This window comes from Euprymna scolopes, chromosome 33 (assembly GCF_053919585.1).
Source record: "Euprymna scolopes isolate OS-2025 chromosome 33, ASM5391958v1, whole genome shotgun sequence".
NCBI classification, from domain to species: Eukaryota; Metazoa; Mollusca; class Cephalopoda; order Sepiida; family Sepiolidae; genus Euprymna; species Euprymna scolopes.
Window position 1 is genome coordinate 78,267,398 of NC_136514.1, and position 16,282 is coordinate 78,283,679.

At 34.4% G+C, this 16,282-nt stretch overlaps 1 protein-coding gene and 1 pseudogene across 1 annotated transcript in view; both read left to right on the forward strand.

The window, feature by feature from the left end:
• The window catches only part of LOC145258305 (FMRFamide receptor-like), a 130,587-nt gene that overhangs the window by 57,139 nt on the left and 57,166 nt on the right, over positions 1-16,282 (forward strand). The gene's annotated exons all lie outside the window — the stretch shown is intronic.
• On the forward strand, positions 345-478 carry LOC145258505 (U2 spliceosomal RNA; annotated as a pseudogene).

A 16,282-nucleotide genomic window follows, 5' to 3' on the forward strand; every position in this document is an offset into this window, starting at 1 on the left:
CCCACACACACACACACAGTTTAACAGTAGTAGGAGGTCAAGAGAAAGAGGGTGAGAGAGAGAGAAGAGTAAGTTGGTGAGAGAGAGAGAAAAGAGAAAGAGGGTGTTGGTTTTATATTTTTATTATCGTCTAATATTTTGAAAGCTGAATTTCTAATAAAATGTGCATCTATAGGAGATAATGCCTGGGAATGTGTTCCCCCCCCCCCACAGTTTAACAGTGGTGTGACGTCAAGAGAAAGAGGGTGAGAGAGAGGGAAGAGTAAGTGGGTGAGAGAGAGAAAGAGAGAGAAAAAAAAGAAAGACGGTGTTGGTTTTGTGAAAAAAGTTGTTATTTACAATTGTTCGCATTCTTGGCCTTTTGGTCAAGATCAAAGTGTAGTATCTGTTCTTCAGATGCTGCACTTCTATTTCTTGTTCTCTTTCGGTGGAGGAGAAATCCTCCACGACTGAGACAATTTTTATTTTTGTACCTTTTCTCCACGTTAAAAAACGACCCTGGTGTCTAACTGTCCCGTGGGGAGGCATAATAAATAGGTACAATTGTTCGCCATTAGTGGATGTTGACGTCACGTCACGTGACATGACTAAGCGTTTTTTTTTTTTAGTATGAATAACATTTTTTGTTTTAATTATAAAGTCTACACTTAATTTTATAGAAAATGATGTATATATAATAGAAAAAAAAAATTACTGGTTTTGTTGGATTCAAGTGGATCCCCCCCCTCCAGTTTAAGAGATAGCAGGTCACGTGGTAATATACAAAATGGCTAGCGTAAATATAAAGATCGGTTTTTTTATCGACGAATATTTTGAAAGCTGAATTTTTTTTTATTCCTGTACATTTTTTCCTGATATTTTTCGTTAAAACTCTTGTATAAATACTATTTTTAACCAGTTAAATACGTTGGAGACATTGTCATGGAGTTTAATAATCTCTAGAACAAAGCAGAAGAGAAATTACAAAAGTATCGGTAAAACAAAGTGTTTGTTTACATTTGTTCGCCATTACTGGATGTTGACGTCACGTCACGTGACATGACTAAGCGTTTTTGGATTATGTAATATTAACATTAAAATGACAGGTTTTTTGGGGGGCCCCCCTAGGAGAGAAATGATCAGTTCACCCCCTTTTAATGGTCCGTTTGGTGTGGAATTTCGATATTTGTCATGCGGGTGATCAAGGTTCAATATGATACATAATTTGTCAACTTTGGTTGTGTCTGTCAAAAGTTTGAGCTGACGTCACGTCACGTGACACGTATTGAATAACGTTAAAATGACAGGTTTTTTGGGGGGCCCCCTAGGAGAAAAACGATCAGTTGACCCCTTTCTACTGGTCCGTTTGACGTGAAATTTCGATATTTGTCATCCGGGTGATCAAGGTGCAATATGATACCAAATTTGTCAACTCTGGTTCCGTCTTTCAAAAGTTTTAGCGTTACAAACAAACATACATACATACATACATACATACATACACACCGATTTTTGCCTTTTATATATATAGATGTATATAAACACACACACACACACGGATGTATATATATATATATATATATATATATATATATATATATATATATATATATATATATATATATATATATATATGTATCTATGTATTGGATTGTTTTTCTTTTTTATTGGATTGTTTTTTATTCATGTTAAATTCATTTAATTGTGCTTATCATCATCATCATCATCATCATGGTCGTCGTCGTGATCATTGAGAATTTGTGCCGTTGTAAAAGCATCTTCAATTTGAAAGCACAAACACCGCAACGAATGGCCGTATCTTCTACGAATTTCGTGTATTGGATTGTTTTATGGCGGTTTTTTGTTTGTTTTTATTCATATTAAATTCATTTAATCGTGCCTATCATCATGTCGTTTGGAACGCATCTTAAATTTAAAAGTTGCACACACACCGCAACAAATCTCTGTCTGTTCTACGAAGTGTGTGTGCTGGATTGCAATCTTTTTTATACATGTTAAATTCGTTTAATCATACCCATTATCATCATCATCATCGGCGTCATGAACGGCGTATATTCTACATGTGCCTGTATGTATACATGTGTGTATGCATATGTATGTACATGCATATATGTGTGCGTCTATGTGTGTATGTGCATGCTAGCATGTGTGCATATATGTGTACATGCGTATGTATGTTTGCGTGCATATGAATGTATGCATGCATGTGTGCGTGCATGTGTTTATTTGCAAACGTATGTGGAGTAGAGAGGGCTCCGTAAGCCGTTGTGAAGGTAACCCCTTCAGGAGAAGCAAATCTCTGATTTAAAAAACAGAAAGCGGGAGACCAGTACCCGCATTAAGCTGGTCTGCAGTTTTACTTGTTGTTAGCTATCTTGCTCTTGCTTGCTGCTGGATCTCAATATTTTTAAACCGAGAGAGAGAGACTTAGTTGCCGTACAAAGCTAAAACTCTAATAAAATCTTTGTATAGATACTCCCTCAGACATTTGTCTAAATATTATACATCTATCTAAAAAAAAAAAATTGTCCTGCGGCAATAGAAAAATTGTGACGTGTGTAGGCCTGAAAGGCTGGAAGTATGTAATAACTGCCATCATTATATGTATGTATGTATGTATGTATGTATGTATATATGTGTGTGTGATCTTTTTCCTCCTTCCTTCTTTTTTAATAAAAAGTTTGTTTTAGACTCACACATATGCAGTACATGATGATGATGATGATGATGATGATGATGATGATGATGATGATGATGATGATGACAAATTCACACATAATTTTCAAAATAACTCAACGTACGAATCGACGAAAAACAATAGTCCAATTGATATGAAATTACAGACGCTTGGATTTTTTTGTTTTATTTTTTAATAAAGACTTTGTTTTAGACTCACACATATGATTAAGGACGAAAACGGTCGTGCCGCTGATCACTTGCTGTATGACTTTTGGAATGTCCCTTCATGTGTATTTTACATGTATATGTGTGTGTACGTATGTATAGGCATATGTATGTGTGTGCGTATATGTGTGCCTCTACATGATTATGGTTGCATATGTGTGCACATGCATACGTATGTTGGCGTACATCTGTATGTACGCATGTGCTTATTGTCATGTTAATGTGGGGTGGAAAGGGCTCCCGTAAGCCGTGGTGAAGGCAACCCCTCTAGGAGAAGCAAATCTTGTATTTAAAAAAAATAACATAAAGCGGGAGACCAGTACCCGCATTAAGCTGGTCTGCAGTTTAACTTGTGGCTGGCTATCTTGCTCTTGCTTGTTGCTTGATGTCAACATTTTGAACCGAGAGATAGATTTAGCTGTCGTACAAAATTAAAACTCTGTAACATCATCTTTGTATAGATACTCCCTCAGTCATGGAAAAGTTGTGACGCGTGTAGGCCTGAAATGCTGGAAGTATGTAATAATTGATCTGCCATCATTATATGTATATATGTATGTATCGGTGTATGTATGTTCATGTACAGGTGTATGTATATGTGTGTATATCTATGTGTATATGTATGTATATATATATATGTGTGTGTGTATATATATACGTATATATATTGTTTGTATATATGTGTATATATGCATGTGTGTGTATCTGCATATATGCATGTGTGTATGTATATGTATGCATGTATATGTGTATGTATGTGTGTGCATGTTTGTGTATGAGTGCATGTTTGTGTCTGAGTGCATATTTCTGTATGTGTATGTATATGTAGGTAAGTGTATGTATATATATGTGCATATGTGTACATATGTGTATATATATGTATATGTGTGTATGTGTTTGTATATGATTGTTTATTTATATGTATGTACATGTTTATGTATGCATGTGTGTATGTATGTATATGTATGTGTATTATGTATTGTGTATGCATATATGTGTGTATGTTTACAGATATGTATGTGTTTATGTGTATATATGTATATTTGCATTTATATATATATATGTATGTATGTATGCCATTGACTTGTCTTGTGTATGTTTATGTATGTATATGTATGTGTATTATGTATAGTTTATGTATGTATGCATAAATGCGTGTTATATGTATGTGTGTATGTGTATATATGTATATCTATGTATCTATGCGTGCATGTATATATATATGTATGTATACTAGTGACCGTCTTCAGATTCATGTCTGTTTGAGCGTGTGAATTTAAGTTATTTTCGGCTCATGGACTTTCAGGGCCTGAGCGAGTGGTACTCGTCTTACAAACGTTGCAATCATCATCAATGTATGTATATGTTTGTGTGACTAAACTGATTCCCCCACCAAACTTGTTTGGTGAGAGGGCGGCTAGTCTCCCTAACGGATTAAAAGCAAGACCATTCAAAAGTCAAATGAACCCTTTTTCGGGGTTAACGGCCAACTAGCACCGTGTGTGTTTGTGTGTTTGTGTGTTTGTGTGTGTGTGTGTTGGGGTGGAGAGGGCTCCCGTAAGCCGTGGTGAAGGAAACCTTTCTAAGAGAAGCAAATCTCTGATTTAAAAAACCATAAAGCGGGAGATCAGTACCCGCATTAAGCTGGTCTGCAGTTGCTGGCTATCTTGCTCTTGCTTGTTGCTGGATCTCAACATTTTGAACTGAGAGATAGATTTAGCTGTCGTACAAAGCTAAGACTCTGTAACATCATCTGTGTATAGATACTCCCTCAGGAATTTATATATAAAAGTGGTCCTGTGGCGACGAAAGTCATTTTTGGATTTTAAGTGTCTAGTGGAGTGGCACTCGTATGACAAGTCGTTGCAATCATCATCATGTATATGTTTATATATGTACATGTGTATGGATATGTATGCATATCTATGTATATATATATATATTTATATATATATATATATATATATATATGTTATTGCTCTGTTTACCACATTGAGCTCTCATACCCGGAATTCCTCCTGTAATTATTCCATTATAACACTATATATATATATATATATATATATATATATATATATATATATATATATATATATAAGATGTGGTCTTGTATATATACCCTGAATTTATATAACTACAGGAACTCTATTTTGTTTCTCTCTTTCTCTTTTATATCTATCTTTCTATGTCTTCTTCTCTATATATCTATGACTCTCTCTTCTTCTCTCCCTCTCTCTCTCTCTCTCTCTCTCTCTATGTATATCTTTATGCATATATATATATATATATATATATATATAGAGAGAGAGAGAGAGAGAGAGAGAGAGGGGGGGGATAGAGAGAAAGACAAACAGAAAGAAAGGCGTAGCTATCTTTAGGTATATCTTCCTATATATTCTCTCTCTACCTCTACCTCTCTCTCTCTCTCTCTTTCTTTCTAACTCCCTTCCCTTCTCTCTCTATATATCAGTCTCAATTAGAAGTAGGCTGTCAGCCGTATGCCCACATATTCGCACTTCATAATTGACAGATGAAAATATTACAGCACGCATGGGATATTAATAAAACATTTTCCTGTCATCTTCAACCGGCTGATGTTCACAACTATTTTGAAATTATTTCGAAATACTTTATCAATTACAGCTAAACAAGTTTAATGTCTCACCTATATATAATACGATTTTTTTCATCATCTTGATTTCGAAATACTTCATTAATTGCAAATAAAGTCTGGGGCCTTGCGGTTTGAAACAAAAAAACGAAACAATAAACAACTGATATCCCAAGTGTGAGAATTGTGTATTACATTAGATGTCTGGATGCAAGGCTGATTTTTCGTCTTCATTGAAATTCATTTAATGACACAAAAGTAATCATTGTTTCGTAGGTTTTTTTGCGTTTGGGAGAAAACTCGATAAAGTGCAGAAAAGTATCTTCAAATTATGAAGAGCTTACACATATTCGAGCTTTATTCTAATGTTAACACGATTCAGCTACATTGTTGGAGCCTTGTTGAGATGCTTTAACATCGAAACGTGGGTCAATCAATTCTAGAGTCCGACAAAATATAATTGAAATTGGCTGAAAGTTACACCGACCGAAACATTGTTAAAATAGCACTCAAGATGAGAACTAGAGTGCGATCATCTAGAAAAATACGAATATGTATCTTATTAATTTATACACTTTATATAATATATATATATATATATATATTATAGAAAGTGTATAAATTAATAAGATACATATATATATATCTATATAACTACAAGCACTTGTATCCCCTCGACGTGAACACCTCCGACAAACCCGAAAAGCAGCTAAATCCCACCCCTTTCACTGTAGATATCCGTAGGTGTAAGAAAGCATTCTACTCCAATAGTTTCTTCCTCCAGAACTGCTAGACTTTGGAACTCCCTTCCGGAATTCTGCTTTCCCAACTGTACTGACTTGTTCAAGTATAATGTGAACAAACATCTTCCTACTCATCTCCCTTCATAAGACCCCTGCAACTTATGTCCCCGATAGTAGCCCCCTCCCCTACTTCAAAGTGGCACTGTGCCTTGTTTGGGTTGAAAATTGAATAAAACATTTTTTTAAATAAATGTTGTTTTTTCGTATTTTGCCCTGTTGAGCATTATTGCGTTTTGCAAACAGAAAAGAACAGAAAAAAAACAATATCATTATGTTTTGTGCATTTTGGGTCAGGATTTGGTTGGTTGGTTGGTTGGTTGGTTGGTTGGTTGGTTGTTTTACGGCATATCAACTCTTTTCAGGTTATTTAATGCCGAATCCAAAGATTTTGAAGAAAATTTTTTAATAGAATATATTTGTTGTTTTCAAGTCGGTTTCTATTTAACCCATAGTTGGAACCCTAACAGGTACTACCACTCCGGGTCAGAGTGGACCTGGGAGCAATGGTAATTAAAGGGTGGCTCCAACACTCAGCCAAAGCCCACAAGCTGGGGCCTCACCACTGGATATAGTTTAAGGTCATATCCAGGACCCCCATTGAGGGACTTTTACCCTCTGTAGGGGGCCAGTCGGTGTATTTTAATGCCCCACCGACAGGGCCGTTGGGTCAGGAAGCCAGTATTTTCAAGGTGGCCTGATTGTGTAGCGCTAGATGCTGTAACAGGTATTACACCTCCGGGTCAATGTGGAACTGGGCAACTCAACATTTCTTTAAGCCTCCAAATAGGGTCTAATCACTGGAAGTATTTTAAGGTCAGACGCAGGACCTTGTCTTTTTTCTTTGCTGCTCGGGAAGTTGGGGGTATTTTATCAAAATTATTGAATCGATGACGGAAGCCTTTTTTAATGCAGCTAAACTTAACACTGAAGAGATGCACACTAAAATACATTTATTCGCTCAAATTTTGGATTAAAAATGTTGGACATCAAACAAAAGTAAACAAGTAACATTAAGTTGCCTCCCCTGCAATCACTACTGCTTTTACTCATTATCAATAAATAACCCAAATAAAATGAAAGTCTTTATGTATACATTCGGGGGTTTTGTACGTCGTCTTTTATTTCTCTGTATCGTCGCTTCTTTTAATCTTCATTGCGTTTCTTATCTAGCTGTAATTGTCTTGTAGTTATCAACCGCCTCGTTTGCATAACTTTAACGAATAAACTTATGACACACGAAAGAAACAAGGAGACATTCGCTGAGTTTCTTCAAGTTTTTTTTTTTTTTTTGAGATAATTTAATTTTGGCGACAGAAACTAATACATGTTAATAATTATTTACTTTTTAAACGAAACTTAATAACTTAAGAAACGAGAGACGCCCAAAGACAGACATGGGTAACATTCGCATTAGAATATTCTACTTTAGTGACGTGTCTCGTTCGGTCGGCTTCTCGAATGGAACTGATTGAAAAAAAAAACTTTGTTTTCTATAGTTTGAAAATGTCATTCAGTCGCCATATAAACTTATGAGGGTGATAATAAATACTAATGCTTTGTTTGTTAAACTTTCTATCTAACGAAATGAGTGACGTAGGCGGACAGACATTGAAACAACATTCGCTGAGGTTATCAGTTTCTAGACCATTTATCTATGCCCATGTTTGTATCGCTTTCCGAGAGAGAGAGAGAGAGAGAGAGAGAGAGAGAGAGAGTGAACTAATAATCTATGTTTCTCTCGCTCAAAAGCATGACGTCATGTCATCGTTCGTGCTTTATCAAGAACGTTTGACCTTTTGCCCTTGCCTTGTTACCTACATCTTGTTCCATCCTGAGAAAGGTTTTATTTAATATATATGCGTTATCCTAACACGCACTAAGAGTGACGCTCGTCAAAATTAACACTAGCTAACTTAGTCTCTATTTACTGGTTAAGGGTCCCTACTATGTAACACTACTTCATGAATAACGAAAGCATGGATTGTCTCCCCTTGCGATCCTTGAAGAATGGAGACTACTATTAATGAAAAGTTATGTGGGTTTGGGAGGAAAAGTACAGTTTTGAATCTTTGTAATTGTTCGACAAATTTTCGACCGTGCTTGTTGACTATGCAGACTTTTGCAAGGGTCATATATGCATGGTTCATGTAAATAACTATTAAACCTGAATTTGGGGGCAAAAACTGTGGATTACATTGTAGGTAGCTTTAATTCTTCGGGCTGGTATAAACGTATATAGTCTGGTATCTTCTTTTCCGGATCAGTGAAGAAAAGGTTCTTTTAGACTTTTTTTCAATTTTTATTTTTGTCAAATATAGTGAGAAAAAAAAACTATTTTAAAATTAAGCTTGACAGACTAACAATAATTTCATTCTAAAGTAATCTTGTTTTAAACTTACAACTTATTTGTGACAGACAGAAGCAAATAGTGTCTCAAACTTTACCGTGACAGACTGACTGAAATTTCATGTTAAACCCAAGAACTGCACGCCTGTGGAACTCTGTTCCGTCTGCCTGCTTCCCACCGGACTACAACTTGAATGTCTTCAAGTCCAACGTTAAAAAATTCCTAATGAACTGCCCCCTTAAGTAAACACTTCATTAAATCTCCACACTAACGTAATGTACTTCCAATAACCCTTATCCGTGAGTGGCTTCCGGGCCTTGATAAGTGGTGATCACTGTGTAAAAAAAAAGTGAGATAACAAACCCAAATTTCATTTCAAACTATACTGACAGACTTACGCAAATTTGATTAAAACTTAAGCATGACAGAAACACGCAAATTTACTTTCAAACTTAAACATCACATGCTGACACAAATTTCATTATAAACTTAAGCATGACAGGCAAATGCAAATGTACTTTTAAACCTAAGTATGACGCAAAATTCATTTCAAACTTAAGCCTGTCAGGTTAACGCGACGCAAATTTCATTTTAAACTTAAACGTGTCAGCCTAGCGCAAATGTCATTTCAAACTTACGTGTGACAAGTTGACGCAAATGTCGTTTCAAACTGAAGTGTAAAAAAGGCTGTTTCTCCCGGTCAAAATATGACGTCGGCCTCCAAATGGGGCCTCAGCACTGCCGATCGAAAAATTGAGGGGTATGTTATTAAAATTATTGAATTGATGACGGAAGTCGTTTTTAATGCAACTAAACTCAATACTGAAGATATACAGTCGAGATCCCTAGATGTAATAAAGCTTTCTACTTTAATAGTTTCGTCCCCAGAACTGCTAGACTTTGGAACTCTCTTCCCGGTTCCTGCTTTTCCAACTGTACTGACATGCATCAGTTCAAGTGTAATGTAAACGGACATCTTGCTGCTCAACGCCCTGCAACGTATGCCCCCGATAGTAGTCCCCTACATTAAAGTGTCACTGTGCCTTGTTTGGGGTGAAAATTGAATAAAACAATACTCACTTCAAAATATTTATTCACTCAAATATATAATTAAAAATTTTTGACGTCATAGGTGAAATGCCATTTAAGACTTACGCGTGACAGACTGGCGTAAATGCTTTTAAACTTAAGCATGACAGAGAAATACAAATTGAATTTCAAACTTAACCGTGTCAGTCTAACGGAAGTGCCATTTCAAACTTACACGTGACAGACTGACATCCAATGTAATTTAAATATCAATCATCTTATTGCAAATACGTCTATTTAAATTGCGCGTTTAACCATGAAAAGACACATAAAAATGATGCACGATAGACGGATAACTGCATCTACACTCATAAAAGTGATCAGTTCTAAAAACACATAAGTAAAAAAAAAAAAATGATTCAAAATATAAAAGTCGCATTTGAAATTGCTGAACGACGAATTTCGACATTCGCATAATTTACGTCTTTCATCTTTCTCCCATTTCCTTTGATCTTCCGATATTAAGCGATAAATTATCTCTGTTGTTTTTTATTGTTAACTGTTCTACATCTTACTCTCTTTTTCTCTCTTTCTCTCTCTCTCTCTTGCAATATATATATATATATATATATATATATATATATATATATGTCTGTATGCGTGTATGACCTCCGTTCTGTCTTGTAAAACAATTGGATACCGCATTGTAAGAGTGCCTGCGCATAAAATTGTGAAGCAAAGATTACGCAACCACAACGTCACTTCTTCAGAGTCGGTACTGCCTGGTTTCGGTGACTAAAATGTGTTCCAGGATGACTGTAAACAATGCCGAGATAAGCGGCGAGCACATTCAGCACCTGGTATTCCTAAATGGTCACTCATTTAGTACTGACCAGTCTCAACGCCGCTTAACTTCGATGTTGTACTGGGAACCGGTGTATAAGCGTGATTATATATATATATATATATATATATATATATATATATATATATATAGCCAATCCCCTACACGGAATCTTCAATCAAAATAACCTAAATTATCATACAGCTGCTGCGAAAATTTAGAGATAATAATTAAAGCACATAATAACAGCATATTAAATAAAAGCAATAAAAACAATAATAATAAAAATAAATAATAAAAGTGAACAACATAACAAAAATAAAACTAACACAAAGGACAAAAATGTAACTAGTATAAATAATAATAATGATAATAATAATAATAATAAATATAATAATAATAATAAACCAAACGCAAACAACAACAATTCTAATAGAAATAAAATTAAAATAATAATAATAATAATAATAATTAACAAGGTAAATGCAACTGTAGATCCCTGCCCACTTCAAAATAAATGTCTAACCAAAAGCATAGTTTACCAGGCCACAATATTTGCAAAAGGCACCCGAATTATGAGAAATATTATGTAGGTATGACCTCCTTAGATTTAAAAGACAGGTAGTATGCCCATAAAAGTACGTTCAAAAACAAAAAGACAGAATGAACTTGCACGTTCGCCGATAGTCGAATGAAAAATAATAAGACAAACAAGTACATATAGAGACCTAGACTATTCATGTAGATTGTGCCTAAATGAAAAATTAGCTATCCTATTCCTTAAAGAACTGCAGCATTTATTAATCTGTAAGAGAGAAATAGTGAACAACTGTGTGCACATGATAAACTTTACTCTGGGATAGCGATACAAAATATATTTGGAAATTGACAATAACAATAGAAAATAAATAAATAAATAAAATAAAATAAACATATATTTTCATAAATAAGTCTATATATATGTATGTATATATATATACATATATATATATATAACATAACATAATATTCGAGACTGAAAGTAGGTAAGCTTACTACAACACCTAGACTGAAAGTAGATCAGCTTACTACAATAAAAGGATATCTACCCCTCACATAAACACAAAAAGAGAAGGGATAAACCGGAGGAAAACTGTGCCTTCGTCATATGAGTGCCCGCCCATTGGCTTATTAGAATAGGCACGGTGGCAACTAGGAAGCTGATTGGCTAACTAGGAAATTCAATAACATGTGCGTATATATAAACGCGCAATAACCACAACTTTTCGCATAAGCCTGACGAATTCTCACGGGAATGAAACGCGAAAAATTCTGTGTAGCTTAATTGCTTTATATATTTCATAACATACTATATATATATACATATATATATGTGTGCATATTTTGTATATATGTGTATATATAGGTGTATATATATGTGTATATATATGTGTGTATATATGTGTATATATGTATGTATACATAAATATATATATATATATATATATATATATATATATATATATATACTCGCGTCACACTTTTTGTAACTTTTCTGTTTCTCTCTCATTTTTAATGAAGGAATAGAATGAAATGTGCTTGGAATTTATAAGTGAATCAATTTTTAAAAACTACAATTGTTAATTAAAACTTCTCTAATACCTATATTTATCATAGGTAATCTTAGGTTCAAATTTATACACTAATTTTAAAACAGATTCATAAAAAATATGTCAAACCACACAAATGTTAGCAATGATTATTGTTGCATCATTTCATAGTGTTCCACATAAGATCCTTTTGAATCAAAAGAAGACCTCATTTCTCGACATAAAACTTTTGCAATAATATGCTTGTGTCTTCTTTCAAATCCATAGACCAACTGAGAAGCCTCTGTAGTTAACTTAACTGCCCTTTCAACACTTTGCGAATGTGCAGGTAAATCAGGAAAATCTAGTTTCCTCCCACTCAACGATGAATCCTAAAGTTCCTCATCTAAAAATTCTTCTGTAAAAGCTCACAAACTCCACTTTGAGATAAGTTTATTAAATGAAACCAATGTGAAGCTTTGAAATTTATTGTTGAAATTTTTTTCAACCTTTTGTGAGATGATTTTGCACTCCTGAAAGAAAAAAAAAGCAATTAACTTTAAAAATGGATTCTACTTGTTTGAATTTTTTCTAATGATGAAATTTCAACAAAATTTAAAAATGAACATATAAATCAATGTAACCAATTTCATTATTTTATATAAAAAAATGTTTACTTACCTAATGGTTAAAAAAAAATTTTATAGCTTCTTCCCTCACTTCTATTTCATCTGATTTGACCATTGCATACAAAATATTTTCTGGCAATAGAGCAAAAGCATTGTATTGAATATTTTTTAATGCAACTGTTTGCATTTCTTGTGGCTGCTGCTTAATCCTCTGAATCCTATTGAAAATGTATAGTTGCTGGTTATGAAATTTATTGTCTCTTTTAATTTCAAACCAACTAACTGCATACACTTCAACAATAAATTTAACCAATGTGTGCATTTTATCAAACAGTGTTTGAGGATAAATATTTCGGGTCCATAAACACATTAGTCGAATTGCTAGAGTTAGCCATCTGGCTTGATTTAAAGGCTCAATCCTCCATGCAGCATATTTTGGATCAACCTTTGAAATTCCTACTGCATATTCCAAAAGTAGTCTTTGGTCGCCACTCAGATCATCAATGCCTACCAGTACAGAATAATTGATATCCAAAGGACTACTTATTGGTGGAAATTCAACCTGAGGCAAATGATTGTAATTATTGCCACACAATTTTCGAATTGGCCCAGTAAATGATGTTGAGCTTTGTGTATTACCATCGATCCATTTAAATAACTCCCTGAAAGGAAGCTCATTCTGATGTAGGGAGCAACCAATAGTGTGTAACTTCCTGTTTAATATTTTTCTAGGGATATGACAAGCCCAGATTCACAGCCAGTGTTTGTATAAGTGTTGTCTAAAAGCACAGCCTTCAATGTAGTCTTACTTTTATATTCTTTTAAAACACTTGCAACTTCTTCTGCTAAAACAACACCAGTTGCATTAGTATTAGGGATGAATCTATGGATGAGATATCCTCCCTTTTTATCACAGCCTATTTCCGCTGTTAATGTCAAATGGCGTTCTGGTCCGTTAACTTTTTTTATTTATGTTTCTCCGTTCGCTTCCACCACCTCCTGATAATACAAAGTGTCTTTGTCATGTCTACTATCCACACCAATACAAACAAGATTTTCAATTTTTTCATTGTGCTTTTGAAGGGTATGCACTTTAGTTTTTTTTCTTTTTGTCTATTTTTGATTTATCCAGGATGATGTTGTTGAGAAGGCCCATAGCATGTAAATCCAAAAGGGAGGCATTTGCCAGGCTCGCTCCTAATTTTGAAGAAACGTCACCCCGGATTAGTTCAATAGCATACCTGGAATTTTTAATTGGCTGTAATCACTCTTACAATATCTGTCTGGCTCAAGATTTTCGTCTTGTCCATCGCTATTCTCTGATTGGGAAGGGGAAACATTCTGGTCATAAGATGTTGAGGCAACACAAGATGAACCAACTTGGTTCCCTATTTCTCCTAACACTGCACTCCTTTTATATTTTTTAATGGAAACTTTATCTATAGGACCAAGTTGAAAAGTGCCCTTAGGTCCTATTTTGTTTCTTTGGTCTTTTAGATATTCTCTGTCTTCCAATGGAACCCGAAAAATCAAATTTGACACATATTGGATGCGAGATGTGACTCAGAATTTTCATGCAATTTCACATAAAATGAAAAAGTATGAGATTTTTAGTTTGTTTACTTAAATTACAAGTATAGAAATTCATTTACTTTCAAATCTGTCTGAGAGTACATCTTTCAAACTGCTTGGCCTAACGTTCACAGGAAACATGAGTTGGAACAATTATATTGAAAACATTGCCAGGGCCGCTGCGAAAAAGGTAGGCTCTCTCTACCGTGCTAGAAAACTACTGACACCTGAAAGTATAGTGTACCTCTATAAGGCCACCATTCGCCCATGTATGGAGTATTGTTGTCACATTTGGGCTGGTGCATCTGCTACTAGTCTCTCACTCCTAGACAAGGTTCAAAAGAGAGTCGCCAATCTGATAGGCCCTGAACTGGCATCTAAGCTTCAGCCTCTGTCCCATCGACGAAACGTTGCATCCCTCTGCCTGTTCTACAAGTATTTTAATGGTGAATGCTCTGACGAACTGCAGACACTTGTGCCCCAACGACGTAGACACCCTCGACAAACCCGACAGGCAGCTAAATTCCACCCCACACAGTAGAGATCCCTAGATGTAAAAGATCTTTCTACTCCAGTAGTTTCTTCCCCAGAACCGCTAGACTCTGGAACTCCATTCCAGGTTCCTGCTTCCCTAACTGTACTGACATGCAGAAGTTCAAGGGAAACGTGAACCGACATCTTGCTGCCCAAATCCCAACATAGTGCCCCAGTAGTTGCTGCCCCTGATAGTAGCCCCCTACACCAAAGTGGCAATGTGCCTTGTTTGGGGTGAAAATGTAATAAAAAAAATGTGTGTTAAAGAATGAAAAATAGAATAATAAATGTACCTTCTGTTTGAGGGGGCATTACAGATTATGTGTTTGGTCTGACAATTTTCCTTTTTACATTTCACATTTTTGTCCACATAAGATAAAATTGGCAGTTGACAACGGCAAGAAGAAATGTCAATCAATGTGTCGAGTCTATTTATCAAAATGTCCTTTGCAGATGATGAGAAAGATTTTCTATTTATCTGTTTTACTTTTTTAAAGCAGATATTTTGCAATTTATTCACAATATACAATTCAGTTAACAGCGGTAAACGTGGATTAACTGCTTTCCAAATATCAATTATATCACCGGCTATTAATTTTGAAAGCGCAAATTTACTTGAGGTTGGATGTATATCTTCCAGGAAATAACTATGCTGTATGACTTGTCGATATGTGGGGGGTTCTGTTTTATCAAGCATAGAAGGTGGACCAACAAATTTATTAGTATCTCAACTGCGAGTAGAAATTTTGGTTTGTTTCCCAATCATTTTAGAAAAACATATCTGAAATTGTCGAATTATATAAATAAGTAAAAGTTGAGAGAGAAAAAATTCAAATATGATAAAATATAAAATAATAAAGATGTTAACGGCAAGAGATACGCAAAATAAACAACTTTCAAATGAAAAAATATCTTTACAATTATAAAATATCTTTAAAATAAACTATAAACTAAATTATAAAAATAATAATAAAATTGTTTTATAAGAATTATAAAAATATTTTTGTTTCTCGATAGTTATGTATTAAAATGAAATGCAAACTAGTAAACATGCGTGTGAATTAGCGAATGTTTTGATTTTTCCGGTGAAGATTGAAAATTGTACCAGTAAAAAAAAAAGACCGGATTTGTGTGAAGTTCATTGTAAATTAAATTAAATATTATTCAGTGTTAGCCTTTTTTTTTTTTTATTTTTAGCTAACTTACTCAAAATGCATCGAAAGTAAGAAATATATATTATTTAACATATTTGCTTCAGATTTTTCTCAACCCCGGTCATAATTTGACCTATTACTTCTATCACTTAACACCGGTGTAAAATCAAAATATACGATAATTTCGATGGTTAAATTCATGTGCTCATAAAACGGTAAAGTTTTGGAGAAAAATATTCTGAACTTTTACTTTTTAGGTTAGTTTACATCTTTCCCTGGGTAGAAAT